Genomic DNA, 17949 nt, shown 5'->3' on the forward strand with positions numbered 1-17949 from the left:
CGAGAAATTAAAATCCAAATATATATATTGTACGCCAAAATTATGTGTCTGAAGCTTTAATGTAATTATGTTGTCACGACCCGACTAGAGGGCCATGACGGGCATCCGGAGCTACCCTACCGAGCACCACCTAACTCACTTGTCATCACATTCAATCTGAACATACACCGTTCTCATCATGAAACTCATTACGAGACAACCTTCGTTTACTTCCCAAACATATATATATATATATATATATATATATATATATATATATATATATATATATATAGGCCCACAAGGCTACAAAATGATGTACAGAACATGCACTAATAAGATCATGAGACATCTACTACCCACACACATGTATCTGCGAGCCTCTACTAGAATACTAGAATCATAAGGACGGGACAGGATCTTGCCATGCCCCAAATATGTACACCAAAAATATACCAACAAGCGGCAACTCCGGAGAAGTGGAGTGCTCCTATAAGACTGCTGATAGAGCTCCTAGGTATCCGGTTCGTCTCCCTGTCTACCTGCGGGCATGAACGCAGCGTCCATAAAAGGAAGGACGCCAGTACGAACAATGTACTGAGTATGTAAGGCATGAACCATAATATATATATATATATATATATATATATATATATATATATATATATATATATACATATAGGCCCACAAGGCTACAAAATGATGTATAGAACATGCACTAATAAGATCATGAGACATCTACTACCCACACACATGTATCTGCGAGCCTCTACTAGAATACTAGAATCAGAAGGACGGGACAGGATCTCGCCATGCCCCAAATATGTACACCAAAAATATACCAACAAGCGGCAACTCCGGAGAAGTGGAGTGCTCCTATAAGACTGCTGATAGAGCTCCTAGGTATCCGGTTCGTCTCCCTGTCTACCTGCGGGCATGAACGCAGCGTCCATAAAAGGAAGGACGCCAGTACGAACAATGTACTGAGTATGTAAGGCATGAACCATAATGTGGTAAAGCAATAAGGAAACATGAGGGAAAGAGATAACCTGTATATCAAACTGCCTCTTAAGGCGAATACCATGCATGCTTAGCTTTTTAAGAAAACATTTTTCATACATGTTATACCCTATTTTAACCGAAGTCAAAAATAGTTTACAACATCCCGGTAGTTCCGGGGTTAATTAAAATTAGGGAGTCGCCACCTAATTATTTATGATGAATTAGGACACCTAAAGTTCATTAAAGTAATTATCTAAAGTTAACTCCGTTTTAAAGTCTACGAAACCAAATGATTTAGGTAAGGGTACAACTAATCTAAAGGGAAGGTATTAGACACCCCTTAGAATCCATTAACAATGGTTATCCAACCGGACTTATGTTATTTAATTAAGACTAAAAATATACAAATATAACATTTTAAATGTTTGGAAAAATAGTTTGTAAGTATCATCAGGATTCCAAAATGGAGAATATAAGGCTACTATTTAAATTAGAATAAGGTAGTAGTTTATAGAAAAAGACATTAGCCATATTAGAAAATATGCTGGATTAGTCAATACGTTAATAGGAATTCAATGATCGATTATTAACTCATTTTTAACTGCTTAGCTTATTAAGTAACAAATAAGATCAAGAAGGCAATAAACAAATTAACTTCCTACTATTATGTGAAAAGTTGTCTAAAATATACTACCTCTTTTATGAAAATTGGGCCTTGTTTGGGAAAATAAAGATGTGAATTAAGCTGGGAAAATGATTCATCACTTTAGAAATGGTCATTTATTGCCTTTAAATAGAATTACCATAAAACTTAAAAAAACATTTTATGAAATAAAGTTATAATTTAAAGTAGGTGGATAGTTTGAAATCAGATTTAATTCTTGATCGGATGACTCAATCCTTTTTAGACTTGTAAAAGAGCAATTAACAGAAATTTTGTACTAACGAAATAAGCTAAATTATTAAACCATGAAAGCAAATTCAAACTCTAACTATCCATTATCACTAGACTATCCCACTAATTCTATTAGAATTCATCTAACCTAAGAAAGACAAAATAAGATAAATGTTAGGCAAGTAAACAGATACACAAAGATAGAGTAACAGAAACACATGCGTTAAATGGGTTTGGCCCATTCAATATGCTGCCATATATTCTGCCATATGGGCTTCGGCCCAACATCATATTTTGCACGATTGATAGAGTGACTCGAGGAATATGACATTGGACTTTTATCCCAACATCGAATGCGGGAGAGGTGTCCGTCGGACTCGTGCCAGGATTTCACATACAAAGACAGAGAGAGAAAAGAATTAGTAAATGAGCCCAACTATAATCAATACTACTCGAATCTAAACTCAATGCTTCATATCAAAAGTAATAGATCTGAATGACTTTAATGAACAACAACACAGTGGTATGTTGACTCCTCAACGAATTAGAGTTAAATTTTAGAGCCACTTGCTAAAAATTTGCAGTAGCAAGGTTAATCTGAAGCGGTGTTACAACCTCAAAATACAATAACAATTCAGCTCAGAATGAAGCTGAAATTCAGCTCAAAGCACTGCAGAAATTCGGCTCAAAATGTAATGGTTCATGGCTCGAAAGTACAACAACAAAAGTGGCTAAAGCTACAGTAGTTCATGACCGTAGGTAAGGTGGAAAATGGCTGAAATGCAGCAGCAGTTCCAGTCCAAAATAGGCTTCAGAATTAAATAGCCAACTCCATCAAAGTAGAGAGATGTTTACTCTTTCTCTAATCCTTAAAACCGAGGCATCTTTATTAAGAAAGAATGGTCTCATAGAGCAAGTACAAATATTCACCTAATTTATACAATATCCTAGGGTAAGTACCAAACAGATCCAATTTACTAAGAGATGACTAAATAGCACACGACTAGCATGTTTCATCAATAAAGAAATTTCAAATATCATCACAAGACTTAGCAGGTCATTTGTATAGATTTAAAGTGGCTAAAACTGAGCTTTTAAATGCTTAGACTCTTTGGACCTATTCTGAGATTTGGCAGGATTAAGGCCAACAGCAAGTTAAAGGTACCAGCTTTATAGTTTTGAACAAAATCACTAAAGAGGGAGCATTTACAGGTCCTGGTCAGTTTACAGATCATATTATATGTCACTTAATCTCAACTGGGCATAGCCTTAGGTTTAGATAGACTTACACAAACCTATATGCAGCTTATCATCAAATCTTAACAATGTGGACATACAAAGACAACTAAATACTTTGAAGCAAACATCATTTTTTGAAATGCCAATTCTACTGACCGAGAACCAAATACATATATATATAGTTAGATATGATTTTGTGCTACCAAATAACAACTCTGAGTCACACATAGATTAAGTGAATCATCAAGCATGTTATTTAAATATCCAAACATTTCTAGCAGTTTCAAACGAACAGGAAACTAAGGTTGGCACAATATTCTTCAAATGACTCATTCCCATAGTTAACAATTTCTAAATGGACAATACCCAGGAAGAAGCAGGAACAATATGCTCTTTCACACATTTCTGAGATTCTACAATGTAAAACCCACACACACCTAACATATATATGCTAAGTTTAATTCACTATTATCACTAAATTAATCAAACATGTGGATAAATTCATGTAATTTAAGGAGCAGGACCATAAACCATACATGAGTGTCTATTACAGGCTATACCTTAATCCTCTTTAAACTATATAACCAGTATTTAAAGACTAAGCATAGTGTTAAAGCATCCTGTAAGTAGATATACACTTGACCAAAGATTAACTAATAGACGTGCTAATCATATAACTAACAAACTAAACCCACAGTCGGATCTAAAGAGTGAACTACTCAACAAAACCAAAACTAGATTTAACTATATTATGCACTACACTTGAATAACTTATACAATAACCAAGTTTAGATTCGAACAAGACACTCATGACCATACTAATATTATTCAAAACAACATAAAGAGGACCAGATTATCCATGAAACAGCATAAGCATACTAACTTAAATCAAACAAGGACTAAACCAACAACCAACACCTTGGTATGGTCAAACAGGAATTAAACATCCATAAACATGCCTAAACTAATAATTAGACAATTAATCTGACTGCATAGGAAGAGCAATTAACTCAAACATGCATACACCAGTAATTCGGCACACACAACCATCAAGTAGGTAAAATACCAAATAAACTAAAAGGAAAGGAAGTCACCTCCTTCGGGTGCAGTGAACGTGGTTTCAAGTCTCCGATTTACCCTCGACTCCAAAGTAATAGAAGAATTGATAAGAGTGAACAATTTAATACTCCAAATAATTATTCCAAGATATGGTGATTAAAAATGTCGATATTTTAAGAGGGGTCAAAGCAGCTGAAAAGAACTTCCCTTTGTTGGATCGAAAATGAGTATTTATAGGATGATTTAGGGTGCCTTTAGGGTTCAAAATTTGGGCGGTATTCGAATCTTGGGTTTTGAAAACGAATCAAAAATGAACCGTTGAAATCTGAGCTAATCTTCACGTGATTTGATTCGGGTGTTACCAAAAATGGTTCGACCATTCTCTGATTTTGGAGATTATTGTGTGTCTTGAAGCAAAACGGGCAGACCTTTCCCTTTCAATCGACAAACACATGCAGGTAAACAGAAAGAAAGATAAATTTTGGTATGAAAATATAGTAGACAAGCCTGTTCATGGCTAAAAAGGACTGGTCTTTTGCTGGAAATGGAGCGAGAGAAACGAAGAGAGAGAGAGAGAGGGCAGAGGGGGTGAAGAAGACGACAAGGTCGGCTGGGGCTTTTTCCTTTAGGGTGATGAATTGGCTTTAAACAAGAAGTGGGCCGAGTCGGGTAGAAGCGGGTGTGGGCTGATCTGTTAGAATATGGGCTGGCCGGGTGAGTTGTTAAAGGGTATGGGCTGATGAGATTTTAAAACGTGGGCTGAGTAAGTTTGGGCCATTTTTTTGGCTGAAATTCCTCTACCATGTAAATTCATTGGGTTTCTAATTTAATGGCAAATGCAACATATTATTATGTGACGGCAATCGACGATCAATACGTAGAAAATAAAGTACTAATATTATAACCCCTCCATGTATGTAGATACTAATAAAATATGGATTTATAATTAATTTAACAAGTCGAATCTTGATATAAAATAACCACAATCTATTAAAATGGTGATAAAATAATACTATTGTCGTTGATAATAAAATAGTCAAGATGACAATAAAAAGAATAATAGTATTAATAGTAGTAGCGTTAAAATAGTGACGAAAAATAAAGTATTTAGCTCGTTAATAAATTTGGAAACCCAAGGGAATAAATAGGAATAAAGGAGGGATGGAATTGGGTGTCAACAGATGCCCCTCTTCGACCGGAGACGATGTAAGAGTTTTCGGGCGAAGAAGTTGACGCAGTAGCCAATTTTGTTCCGACCAACAAATATGACTTGGAAGAACTTGAGAAAATATGGGTTAGGAGAATTGGTGGAAAATATTATACCGTGGAAGGAATTATGGTTGGAAAACATTATGGGATGGAAGGAATGTTGGAAAATTATGGCCGAACCCCAGTTTCGAGTTGCCTATATGTCACGGGTTTCGTGAGAATCAAACTGTATGAAGTTTGAAAGAAGCGGGTCGATACTGACGCTACGCTTTTTGCCCCAGCGTTGAATTATGTTGAGACCGGATATAGAAAGGGATATAAGATTGTGAAAAGAGTTGATTGAGTAGAGTTTTAGCGGTGGATATGAAAGAAAATTTTGGATAACCCACGTATCATGTGTTTGTGGACGTAGGTGGAGTTGAGTTTGAGAGTAGATCCTTGACCTTTGCTTGTGAGTTTGATATTCCTCTTTAGCACATTTTGCTCCAGTTCACTGCATAAGATAAAGTTCCACATTGCGTTGTGCCTCTGTAGATTGTATTTTCTGTCAAAACTGAAATTCATGTCAGAATCATTAATAAAGTCTGGGATAAATTTGAAAATGTAAAACTTATAAGGAGTGTAAATATGAGTGTAAGAATGAAGCCGCGTGGCTTATAATGAGGCAGTGTGGCCCAATGTTGTCTCTGGTTGTCTTCAGGGACTTGAATGAATGCGTGATGTTTATGCCGAAGATGTAATAATATCTCCAGTTGTATTTGGAGACTTTAATGATAATAATAAGGTCTCTGGCTGTCTCCCGGGACTCGATGATAAATGATGTCTGTGGAATTTAAGGTAAAGTCATTAAAGTAGGCAAAGTAAATGATAAAGTAATTGATAAAGTAGGGGGTAAAGTAAGTGTATAGTCGTTTGGCTTATGAAAATGAGGCTGTATAGCCATATGATATCTCTGTTTGTCTTCAGAGACTTGATGAAGATTCCCGCAAAGTCCGGGGTAAATTCGTTAAAGTAGGTAAAGTGAATGATGTCTCCGGTTGTCTTCGGAGACTTAATGATAATTCCTGTAAAGTTCAGGGTAAAGTCGTTAAAGTTGGTAAAGTGAATGATAAAGTAGAGAGTAAAGTAATAGTGTAGCCGTCTGGCTTATGCATATGAGGCTGTATAGCCGAATGATGCCCCCGGTTGTCTTCAGAGACTTAATGATAATTCCTGTAAAGTTCAGGGTAAAGTCGTTAAAGTGGGTAAATTAAATGATAAAGTATGGAGTAAAGTGATAGCGTAGCCATTTGGCTGATGATGCTGATGGTATCATGACAAGCCAACTCAATGACACGTAATCCTGATTTAATTCGCCTTCAATCATGACAACCTACAAAACAGGTATATTTGTTAATAACTCATAAAGTTATTGTGATAAAAATAAAGTTCGAAATAAAGCCGTTTGTCTTTTAAGGAGAGGTCATAATGAGCCTAATGGTGCTTTTCGGCCATGATTGATAGACTTGACTGTTGGTCACGCGGTTTTAAGTTCCTGCACTCAAAGAAAAATTCTTAGTTTGGGAGGGGGAAGTCGATTCGTGTTGACTCGAAGCTTGACGTTGTCGGCGCTCCATTCGTCTTGTTTGTTCGGATCTTGTGATCTCCGTTCAAGCCTCAGTAGATGAATAGTAGTGAAAACGATTGAAAGAAAGTGTTTCATTTAAAATAAAAATATATATAAGTACTAAAAAAGAGGATTTCCCAACCTCAAAAAAATGGCTATTACCGACCTCATGAGGTCGGTTTTCTCGAAAAACCGACCTCAAAACCGACCTCAAGCTTAGGTCGGCAAACAGTGGGTCGGAAATTTTACCGACCTCATGAGGTTGGTAAAATTTTTAAGCTAGATAAAAGTTTTTTAATTTACCGACCTCATGAGGTCGGTATAGTAATATATTTTTTTTTTTTACAAAATCATTACCGACCTCATGAGGTCGGTAATTTGCAGTTTCTGAGAATATTTTGCAAAAAACCGACCTCATGAGGTCGGTAATTTTCAGTTTCTAGGAATATTTTGCAGGAAACCGACCTCATGAGGTCGGTAATTTACAATTTCTGGAAATATTTTGCAGGAGACCGACCTCATGAGGTCGGTATTCTGTAAAAAAATTGATAGGATCTAGCTACTTTTGCAACTGCCCACCTGTCAAGATGAAAACAATTTTATACTCAACTAAAACCAACTCAAATAGCTGCCAACAATTCACCAAACTAATACAAATACATAAAATATTAAACAACTTCAACAATTAAAAAAGGAAGTGTTACACGATTTAGTCTACTTTTTTTTCAAACTTTTCCAAACTCTATGTCATTAATCCACATATGATAGAACCAAAAGAAAACATTTCAATTAATAGAAGGTTAAATAGCTTCTAATTCATTTCCAGGAACCAGCAAGACAAAGATACAATAATTTGTGTGGGAAAATATATCAAACAAACCAACAACAATAAGTAAAAGGACTAGAAAAGTATTAACCAAAGGTCTCTTCTGTCAGTTCTCACAAATCAATTACAACAACAACACCACAAAAAAAAAAAGAAAAAAAAAGAAGAAGAAGATAATCAAGCTCCGCCTCAATTCCAAACTAGTTGGGTCAGTAACAGATGAAACATGAGAACTCTCCGCGGGTCACCCATCCTAGTACTATTCTCGCCCACGCACATTTAAAGTTCTGACAGGATCCGGTGCATAAGTGTTGGTATGATTCCATCCCTCAAAAAGATTAATTTTTACACCGGCTATCAATCGAAGACAACCTCAACTCAAGTAGTTCTTTCATCTTAGCACCTTATCTCGTACGAAGCAGCTTTAGTGATATAACGAACCTACTCAACTGTGTTGTAGCCACTCTTCTCCCACACCTGCACAGAATTGACTTACATGAAGCAGATATCATACCAAAACGAGACCACTATTGAATTGTAAGTTTGGCAAACATACCTTAAGAAACCGAAAACGAAAACCAGATGTTGTAAACATGGGAACCTGCAAAGCACAAAAAATTCATCCTGAACTCTAGCGCCAATAGAATAAACCACTGCATAACAAGGAAAGAATGCCATTGTCGAAATTAATTTACCCCACCCCACAGAAAGCCCTCCAAAAGATCCATACAAGGGATAAAGAAAATCGTCAACTTAAGCGAACACAGCTATCAGGTCTCTCAGGAGGGATGGAATCATTAGCTCAACATCAGCACTCAGTTTGTCCCGGAAATCTTATCTTGCACCAAGTTGTCCATATTGAAGATCTGTTTTTGAAGAAGCTAGCTTTAATGCAAAAGAATGTACATTACATGATTAAGATTAAAATAGTCAAAGTTAGCAATAGTAAATCATATAAACAAAGATTGATGTTTCAAATCAAAATTCATTCCATATCAAACCTTAACATTCACTTCCGTACGTGTACGGCCTAATTCTTTGATAGTTGGTAATACACGGAAAGGAAGATTTACTCTTTCAGTAATGCAGTACCTGAAGAGAACCACGGGTTAACCATTTCAGGCACTGTTATATAAAAGTATTCCCATGAAAATCGGTATAATCTGAACCTCCTCCAAATCAAGTGATGTACATATTTTCACAATTATCTAACCAAACCAGTATATACACAAAACCCAACAAGGAAAATGTAGAAATCAAAAGCAAAATGAAACTATAAGAAGAAGAAAATTACTTGGCATACACATAAACAAATCCAATACTGAAACATGAAAGAACAAAAGATCAGGAAAAAGTTAACCAAATATTCAGATCTTTATTGCATCAGTAACACCACTTTGCAAATGTTGCTATTATCAACAGAACTTCCATGGATATTAGAAGAAAAAACCCAGCTTCCTATCACAACCCATAAACAGAAATATACAGAAAACCAATAAAGTTTGCAACTTTACTCATTATTTCCCTTTGTATTATGCATAACAATCTTAAAAAGACATACCTTTGACTTTAAGTCCACATGCATTCAAGATTTTCACTATGTAGAACATTCCTTATCTAAACCAAAGTAGCAAACAAGCATATACACCTTACCCAAAAAGGGAAATTTAGATATCAATAGCAAGATGAAACTGTAACAAGACGAAAACTACTGGGCATACACATAAATAAATCCAATACTAAAACATGAAAGAACAAAAGATCAAGAAAAAGTCAACCAAAAATTCAGATCTTTATTGCATCAACAACACCACTCTGCAAATATTAAAAGGAAAAAACCATTTTCCTATTACCCCATAAACAAAAAATATACAGAACACCATAGCAACTTTACCCATTATTTCCCTTATCAATATGCATAACAATCTTAAAAAGACATACCTTTGACTTTAAAGTCCACATGCATAGATATATTTTCTATAAAAGGTTTAGAAATCAATAGCAAAATGAAACAACAAAACAAAAAAGAAGAAGAAAACTATTGGGCGCACACATATAAATCCAATACTGAAACATGAAAGAACAAAAGTCAACCAAATATTCAGATCCTTATATAAGAAGAAAGACCAATAAACATGGCAACTTTACTCATTATTTCCCTTCTCAATGTGCATAACAATCTTAAAAAAGACATACCTTTGACTTTAAAGTCCACATGCATTCAACTTCCCCTAAACTCAACTTCCCCTTTCTTAACACAACTATATATCAAATTAACAAACGTCAAATACAAAAAATAAGCGCTTCAATCAAGAATCAATCTTTAGAACCCCATAGCACAAAAGAAGTAAACAGAGATAAGGCTAAAATTCATAATTGATCACTGAGTAATTATCTTGTAATTAGTTTCCTGGATATTTTAATTTTCAGATATACTTCAACAGATTTTGTGAAGAATGGAAGATAATACACCACAAAATAAATAAATTATCTGCACCTTCAAGCTTGGATAAGTTCCCTATATTCCTTTACATTATCTCCATTTTCCCAACCAAAATTTTCCAAAAGTTCACTCTATCTTAATTTGTCTTCCAAGTCATACTACTCCTTAGTTCCTACTATATATCTATTCCTAGAAAACACTGCAATGATAACATGTGAAACGACTCTAATCTAACTCATAAAAAAGGTACTAAAACTGGTCAAACTACTAATGTTCAAAGTGATATATAATTGAAATAGAGAAATACTTGTAATTATTAATTTGACTCAAAGGTACTATTAATTTTTTTGACGGTATCTCTGTTCTGACATTTTATCAAACACCACATAGGCTTCTTTAAGTCGCCCTCTGGAAAATACACTACAGGTGATTTAGTATAAGCAAATAAATCAAAATTGGACCAAATAAAAAACAGTGTATATTGAAACAAATGAATCAGACTAAAGCTAGTCTCCAAACACAAACAAAATAAGCAAAAGTACTCTATTTTGACTCTCGTATTCTGAATGACTTCACACAAATTAGGTGTTTAGGCACTAGCTCCCATTGGTATTTTGATAATAAATCTTATGAGGTACAAGCTATATATATCCACAACTTGTTTGGAGTAAGTTTTACATCAATGAGGTCACCCTGAGGTTACCCCCACAACAGTAAGCAAAGATATTCCTTTAATGAATATTGAGATTAATCAAGATACATAAAGCAAGCTGCTCTTTAACCCAAAAAAAAAAAAAACAGTTTACCTCTTCCAACAAGATGCTTTCTGTTGAAGGATCCAGTAACAAGTTAATTCTATCCCCAGTACTGAAATAAAGGCTATATAAAGAGATCACCGCTGTGCCAACTTCCTTAAATAACCAAAGAAACAAGTAGAAGTCAAAGCTAAGGTATAGGCATATTAAAGGGCAGAAAGTGAAATTCCAACAGTAGGGCACATGGCAAGTCAATCAACACTACCGTGGGCCATATTGAACAATCTTCATTCAAAACATCCAATTTGAAAAGCTAAAAAGAGGGGGGAAACACAGAAGAACTTACAGGAAACAAGAATCAGTCCCAGTTATGAAGAATTTTCAGAGCCTTGAAACAGCTGCTCAGCAACAAATGCATCCTGTAAAGAATAGAAATAAGCTAATTCCCTGAAAATAAATATCACACCATTAGTTGCCCTCAAGACAAGAAGCAGAGTATGTACATACATCCGAGTTATGAGTCCAAAAACATTATTCTATAAAAACCATATGTAGCAAAATACTTCATGATGATCTTCTTTCTTTAACTTAACTATCAGAACTTCGAGCAAACCATGCAAAAATAAAAATTTCTGGAAGCCAGATACTAAAGTTGCAAACTTCATTTAACATGGATACAGTTCCCATATCAATATTTCAGCCATATACATAGTCATATTATACTGTCAAAAGAAATCTACCTTAAAATCCAACAGACGGATTGTCCAATTTCTAAAACTAAAGCCTCTCAAGCAAGGAGACCAAATAATTCACCTTTAGCAAACTCAACAAACTAAAAATTACCCAGTATCTCACACCAAACATAATCATCAAGCAAAAATCAGCACCAAATACCAAATTAAAACAAAGACAACAATTTGGAGAATCAACAAGAAATTTGACAACCCAAAGAATTTCCCTTTGCCAAACTCAACAAACTAAAAATTACCCAATATCTCACAAACAAGAATAATCATTAAGGGCAAATCAACACAAATATACCAAATTAAAATAAAGGGAAAATTTTAGAGAATCAACAAGAAATACTTCAGCCATATATATACAGTTCCCATATCAACATTTCAGCCATATAAATCGTAAAATTAAACTGTCAAACGAGGATTATTCTAACTTAAATCCAACAGACAATAGTTCCAATTTCTAAAGCTTGGGAGACCAAAGTATTCACCTTTACCAAAGGATAAGTTAGGGCTTACCTAAAATATGGACGACGTGGGCGTGGGTAGGGACGGTGGCGGCGTGTCATGACCGGCAGGATCGGCGGTGACGTCGCCGGAGTTTCTAGGGTTAGACAGAGAGGGGGAGAGAGAAGTGAGAAGAGAGAGGCAGAAATGGGAACGAGTACAGGAACGGGTATAATGGGTCTTTATTTGACAGATTATACCGACCTCATGAGGTCGGTATAAGTAAAATATTTTATTTTTTATTTAAAATAATACCGACCTCGTGAGGTCGGTATTCTTTTAAATTAAATATATTTTTAATTTAAAAGAATACCGACCTCACGAGGTCGGTATTATTTTAAATAAAAAATAAAATTATTAAATATACCGACCTCACGAGGTCGGTATTATTTTAAATAAAAAATAAAATATTTTACATTTATCATCAAATAAATTCCCGACCTACTGAGGTCGGTATATTATTTTTTCAAATTTTGGTACAATATTACCGACCTCATGAGGTCGGTTTATTTTTTAAAAAATTAAAAAATACGTATTACGACTTTACCGACCTCAACTGAGGTCGGTTTTTTGAGGTCGGTAAAAGCTATTTTTTTAGTAGTGACTAGATGCATGTTGGTGTTAACCATGACTTTTAAGATACCTAGGTCAGTGTATGGATTTATGTTATCTAAGTTCATTATCTTTTATAATATCTAGGTACATTATTGTATTTTCATGAAGGCTAAGTTCATAGTGAGAGTGTGAACGCATTTACTAGTATGAGTTTAGAATTATCCTTTAGCACCTATATAAACCTTTTTTGTAATGTTATTATGGAGTTATATGAAGTGAGCATAATGTTTATCTACCTCTTCCATCATCTTTGTGCCTTATGATATTATCAAAGGCCCGCCTTAGATTTCCAACAAGTGGTATCAGAGTATTGGTTCGATCCTAGAAGGTGTAAAGGTGAAAGTTTGGCTATCTCCATTGAAGGTGTATCTCCAGGTTTGATGACCTGTTGAGAGGCCAGCTATTTGCAAAGGAATAGTGAATTCTTCAGGTTTGTGAAGAGAAGACAACCCATCCAAAAGGTGTGAGTCTTGAAGGACTTCACAAGATAGGAAGAGAAGACAAGAGAGTCTTCCGTGAACTTTTGTTTACAAAAGCCAAAAGTTGAAAGAAAATGGAGATCGAACTGCATGTATTGTCACGACCCAACTCGGGGAACATACGGGCACCAACTATTTCCTCCTGAGTAGGCGAACCCGTTCCTTATGCATCCAATCATCAGAAGTAAATCATGAATAAAAGAATGAAAACCCAAGAATAATACTATAAGTCTGACATAATATAGAAATACCAAGTGCGAAAGATAAGCAAATCCCAAATCGTGGTCTGATCAATACAAGAGCTACTAAATACTACTAGAAGTCTGAATAGTCAATACATCATCTGAAGACATATTGTCTCGAAATAGAAATGGGACAATAAAAGAGATAGAGTCTTGAGCTGCATGGATCATCAGTAGGCTCACCCTTTGAACTCTAGGATAGATTGCAAACTAGGAAATCTAATCTAATGTTGTCCTTTTATTTTTATTTTTCTTGAATTGATAGCCTTCATGCTTATGTCATTATCTATTGGTTATTTCACTTTCTTTCGAGTAGAAGCTTGTCTCGTCCTCTAATTTCTTTGTTATTCTCTCGAGATGTTGTCTTCCTGTTCTTCATAATCGTGTTCAGCACATAAATTTTATTCATTCGTGTCACAATCATAAAATTGACAGATTTGATAATTTATATATTAAATAAAATAGAAAATAACAAATAATAGAAAGTTAAGGAAAATCAGAAATGTATTCATAGATTTTGCAATTTAAGCTTCCAAAAGATTAGGCAAAACAACAAAAGTTTTGGGGCACGATTAAGCCTCAATTTTAAAATCGTGCTATCTCAAAAAGTTCACTACATGTTCAATCTACCAAGACTCCCGGCAAACCAGGGACGGAGTGCAAGTCCAATTCTTCAAAGTTTCTCCTGGTTCGGCTCCCCAGATGGTCGGTGTCTCGGTGTTGTGAGTAGTTGTAGCAGCAATCTTCATTGATGCTTGTCTTTGGACTGTTCCCACGGGAGCAACAAAGGTTGATGACATACCCTTTTCCAAATTTTCGATTGGCATAATGGTTCCTTTCAAATCCCCATCCTCCTCAACAGTTATCATGTTCACGTTAGCATTTTCGTGAGTAGGTAAAGGGTTGTTATCCACATTGGGTCGAGCTCTAGTGAGCTGGATCGCTCCTTCTTTAATCAAGGCTTCGATTTTGTTTTTGAGACCAAAGCAATCCTCAGTGTCGTGCCCGGCAACTCCAGAATGGTATGCGCAACGCTTGGAACCATCAAACCATCTTGGAATAGGATCGGGAATTTTCCCTTCAATCGGTTGTATCACGGCTGCTGCTTTTAGTCTTTCAAATAATTGAGCCAAGGGTTCAGCGAACCGAGTGTAATTACAGGTATTTTTTATGTCGGGGTTTGGACGGGTTTTGGGTGTAGCATGTGGTCGATTTTGGTAAGTTGGAGCTTGAACAAATTGATATGGACGTGGGTTTTGATAGGGAGGTGCTCGGGGTTGGTAGTAGTTTGCTTGGGCGTTGTAGACAGGGTAAGGAGTTAGTGGAGCTTGGTAGGTGTTATACCCCATTTTAAACGGGTCAAATCGGAGTACAACATATTGGAGATTCCTAAATTGCTTATTGTAAGGAGTCGCCACCTAATTGATTTTAAGGTGAATTAGGGCACCTAATAATTAACTAAGGTAAAGCTAACTAAACCCCGTTAATGGTCTGCTTAACTTTAATTCTAGGTAAGGGTTCTAATTATCCTAAAGGGAAGGGGTTAGGCATTCTCTAGGATCCGTAACTACGGTTATCCGGCCAAACTTAGGTTAATTATACGATAAAACTTGATAAGAAAATATAGCATTTTGAATACTTCATTAGATCTAAAAGAGAAGGAAAATTTCAATACTAATATAATAATGTGATGAAGCAATATTTACCTAACATGACAAAAAAAAAATTATACCTTTATAAAAAAATATTTTAAAAATCACATGGACGTTAGCTTTTAAAGAATTTATTTTGAAGCAAAAGACAAAAGATGACTTTAAATTTTAGGCCAAATAGTCATAGATTTTCTTCTAAATTTTAGTCCAAATAGTCATAGACTTTAAAGTTATCTACTGGTTTTCCTTTTATGAACTACCCTTTCTAAGGTCTATGCCATTCTAAGCTTAATCCTTCTAACAGAATCAAAGTAAAATTCAGCAAATTACTAACAAACAGCAAGATTGCAAAAAGACAAAGAGAAAGCTAGGAGAGAGCGAAGGCAATGGCTAATGAGAGATAGGAGCGTCGTCACGCTCTTCTTCCTGTTTTCTTTTTCTGCTCTGAGGCATAGAGGGCGAGACAAGATGCAATAGGATGTAAATGCAGGTCTTGGGTCTAGCAACAGCCATATCGAGTCTCAAAACGAGACTCTTTGTTACTCCGAGTGCATTACATGTGAAGAAAAGAAAAAGGTGAAGATTAGCAAGATAACTTATGCAAAATATATTGGCAACAGATTTCTAGATAGAAAGGCTAGATAAAAGAGATCCATGAGGGAATAATATAATGTTCAGTAGAAAAAAAAAACCATTTTATGTCCCAATCTCATTCCTAACTGATTGTAAATTAATGAAAGTACCATCTACATTACAGTGAAGTGACGAGACTATATTAATGCAGTTAAAGGAGTATTAGTGCATGACATCTGAATTCTAAAATGGCAACAGAGGAATGTACATGGATCAATAAAATAGAAATAGAAAAATCACACACCATACGTCAGTCGCGCTTATCACTAATCAGAGAAAATTTATACTCTTTGTTAAACGATCATATGATAAAAATCTGTTTAAAAAAAACTTGAAGGTACATTTGAAGCTTTCATATAAATATCCTAAGTTCATTTACAAGGCTGAGAACAGAAAAGGGATATCATATTTTGGTTTGAATAATACATTATTTGAGAGTCCTAAAGAACATGGTCTCTTCTTATTATGCTCAAACAGATTCAGCAGAATAATCTACATTACACATTACTGGTGTTGTAGTTTTCTCATAAAAATGTTAACAACATGAAACATACAAACATATTTTCCACAAGTTATATATATTCTTTAGACAAGTAAAAAAGTACTAATGTATATCCTAATGTGGACAGCAACTGAATACATACAGAAGAGCATTTTTTAACTGGAAAGAAAAAGAAATTTCTCATGCTTTTATATGAACAGTGAAACAGAGATTTTAAGCCATATTTTCGAATGAAACACTGAGTATACTAAATAAGCACCAACCATTATCAAAAGACAAATGCAACTTCCTATTTCAAGACATCGGGTATACAAATTTTAACACAGAACCAAATCGAAACTAAAAGTACTTTAGACACACAAACAAAGAATCTAAATACACATCAAAATCAAAGCGAACTAAAAAGAGAGGAAGAAAGGGATTGCACTGACCTTTTTTGGGTGCAGCGAACAGGGGTGCGGGGTTTAGATCTATGCTCGAACGCGACGAACCCAAACTCGGAAGGACTTTCAAGAGTGGTTTTTCTAAGAGTGTTTTTCCGACCAAAAAAAAAATCTCCTTTTCATGAGCAGCAAAGCTTCTATTTATAGTGATAAGCTAGGGTTTTAGCCTAACATTTTTGGGCGGGAATTGGAATCGAAATTTGAAATCGAATCCTCAGCCTCCGAAATCGAACATTGCAGACCTTCATGTGATGGTTCAGGCTTTGCTAAAAAATGGGCCGATTTCCTCTGATCTTTGAAGATTTTATGTGTCTATATTCACCAAAGGAATGGAAAGGTTCGGAGTAGTGCAGACTTACACAGAAATGGAAGGATAGTCTCTGTCCATGGCTAAAGAGAAAGGGGAGTTTAGCTCAAAATGGAGGGGAGAGAGAGAGAAGGGGAAGGGAGGCGGCTGAAGAAATGATTTGTAACCTTAGTGATTTCATATTTTGTTTAACAAACGGGTCGGGTCACTGTAACGGGTGTGGGCTGGGTTGATAATGAATAGTGGGCTGATTTTATGGACTGGTCCGAAAGCAGCTGATTGGGCTCGAATTTGGGGTTGATGTGAGGCCTTCTTGGGCTAGAAATTTTTCTTCTTCTTATACTGCTTTGGGCCTCTAAATTAAATAAAAGACCTTCTTCAATTAATTACATATTAACGTGTGCCAAAATATTATTTACTATAAAATATATTTATCACTAAATAAAGTTGTATGATGTTGTAATAGTCGTGCGATAATATTTTAAAAGGTTAACAGTAAGTAAATGCTTTGTTTAGTTGCATAAAGTAAAATGCGATGCGTGTGTGCATAACACGGTAAATAAAAATGTTAAAAGTGAACATAATAAAGGTAATAATAATAATAATAATAATAATAATAATAATAATAATAATAATAATAATAATAATGAGAAAAGCGACGGTATTAATAGAAAACTGATTAAAATTGTGGTAAAGTGTAAACAACTATTCTTAATCTATCAAAAATAAATATTTGGAAGAAAGACGGGACAAAATTGGGTGTCAACAACTTGTCCCTCTTTGACCGGTAATGATAAAAAAAATTCGGGCAAAGACGTT

The 17949-nt window shown here is 35.2% G+C and overlaps 1 long non-coding RNA gene across 10 annotated transcripts; it reads right to left on the bottom strand.

Annotated features, from left to right (window-relative positions):
• Window positions 1-7756: 7756 nt before the first annotated feature.
• LOC132614314 (uncharacterized) lies at window positions 7757-17293 on the bottom strand. Of its 10 annotated transcripts, none has more exons than XR_009572261.1 (7): window positions 16812-17293; window positions 11360-11432; window positions 11065-11169; window positions 8817-10076; window positions 8511-8681; window positions 8372-8416; window positions 7757-8292 (listed from the first exon to the last, which is right to left on the bottom strand). It is a non-coding gene; the product is annotated as an uncharacterized LOC132614314 (long non-coding RNA). The 10 variants fall into 10 exon arrangements; XR_009572257.1 differs by having other exon boundaries at window positions 11360-11460; window positions 16812-17292; XR_009572262.1 differs by lacking the exon at window positions 16812-17293 and adding an exon at window positions 12270-12518 and having other exon boundaries at window positions 11360-11460.
• Window positions 17294-17949: the final 656 nt, after the last annotated feature.

This window comes from Lycium barbarum, chromosome 10 (assembly GCF_019175385.1).
Source record: "Lycium barbarum isolate Lr01 chromosome 10, ASM1917538v2, whole genome shotgun sequence".
NCBI classification, from domain to species: domain Eukaryota; kingdom Viridiplantae; phylum Streptophyta; class Magnoliopsida; order Solanales; family Solanaceae; genus Lycium; species Lycium barbarum.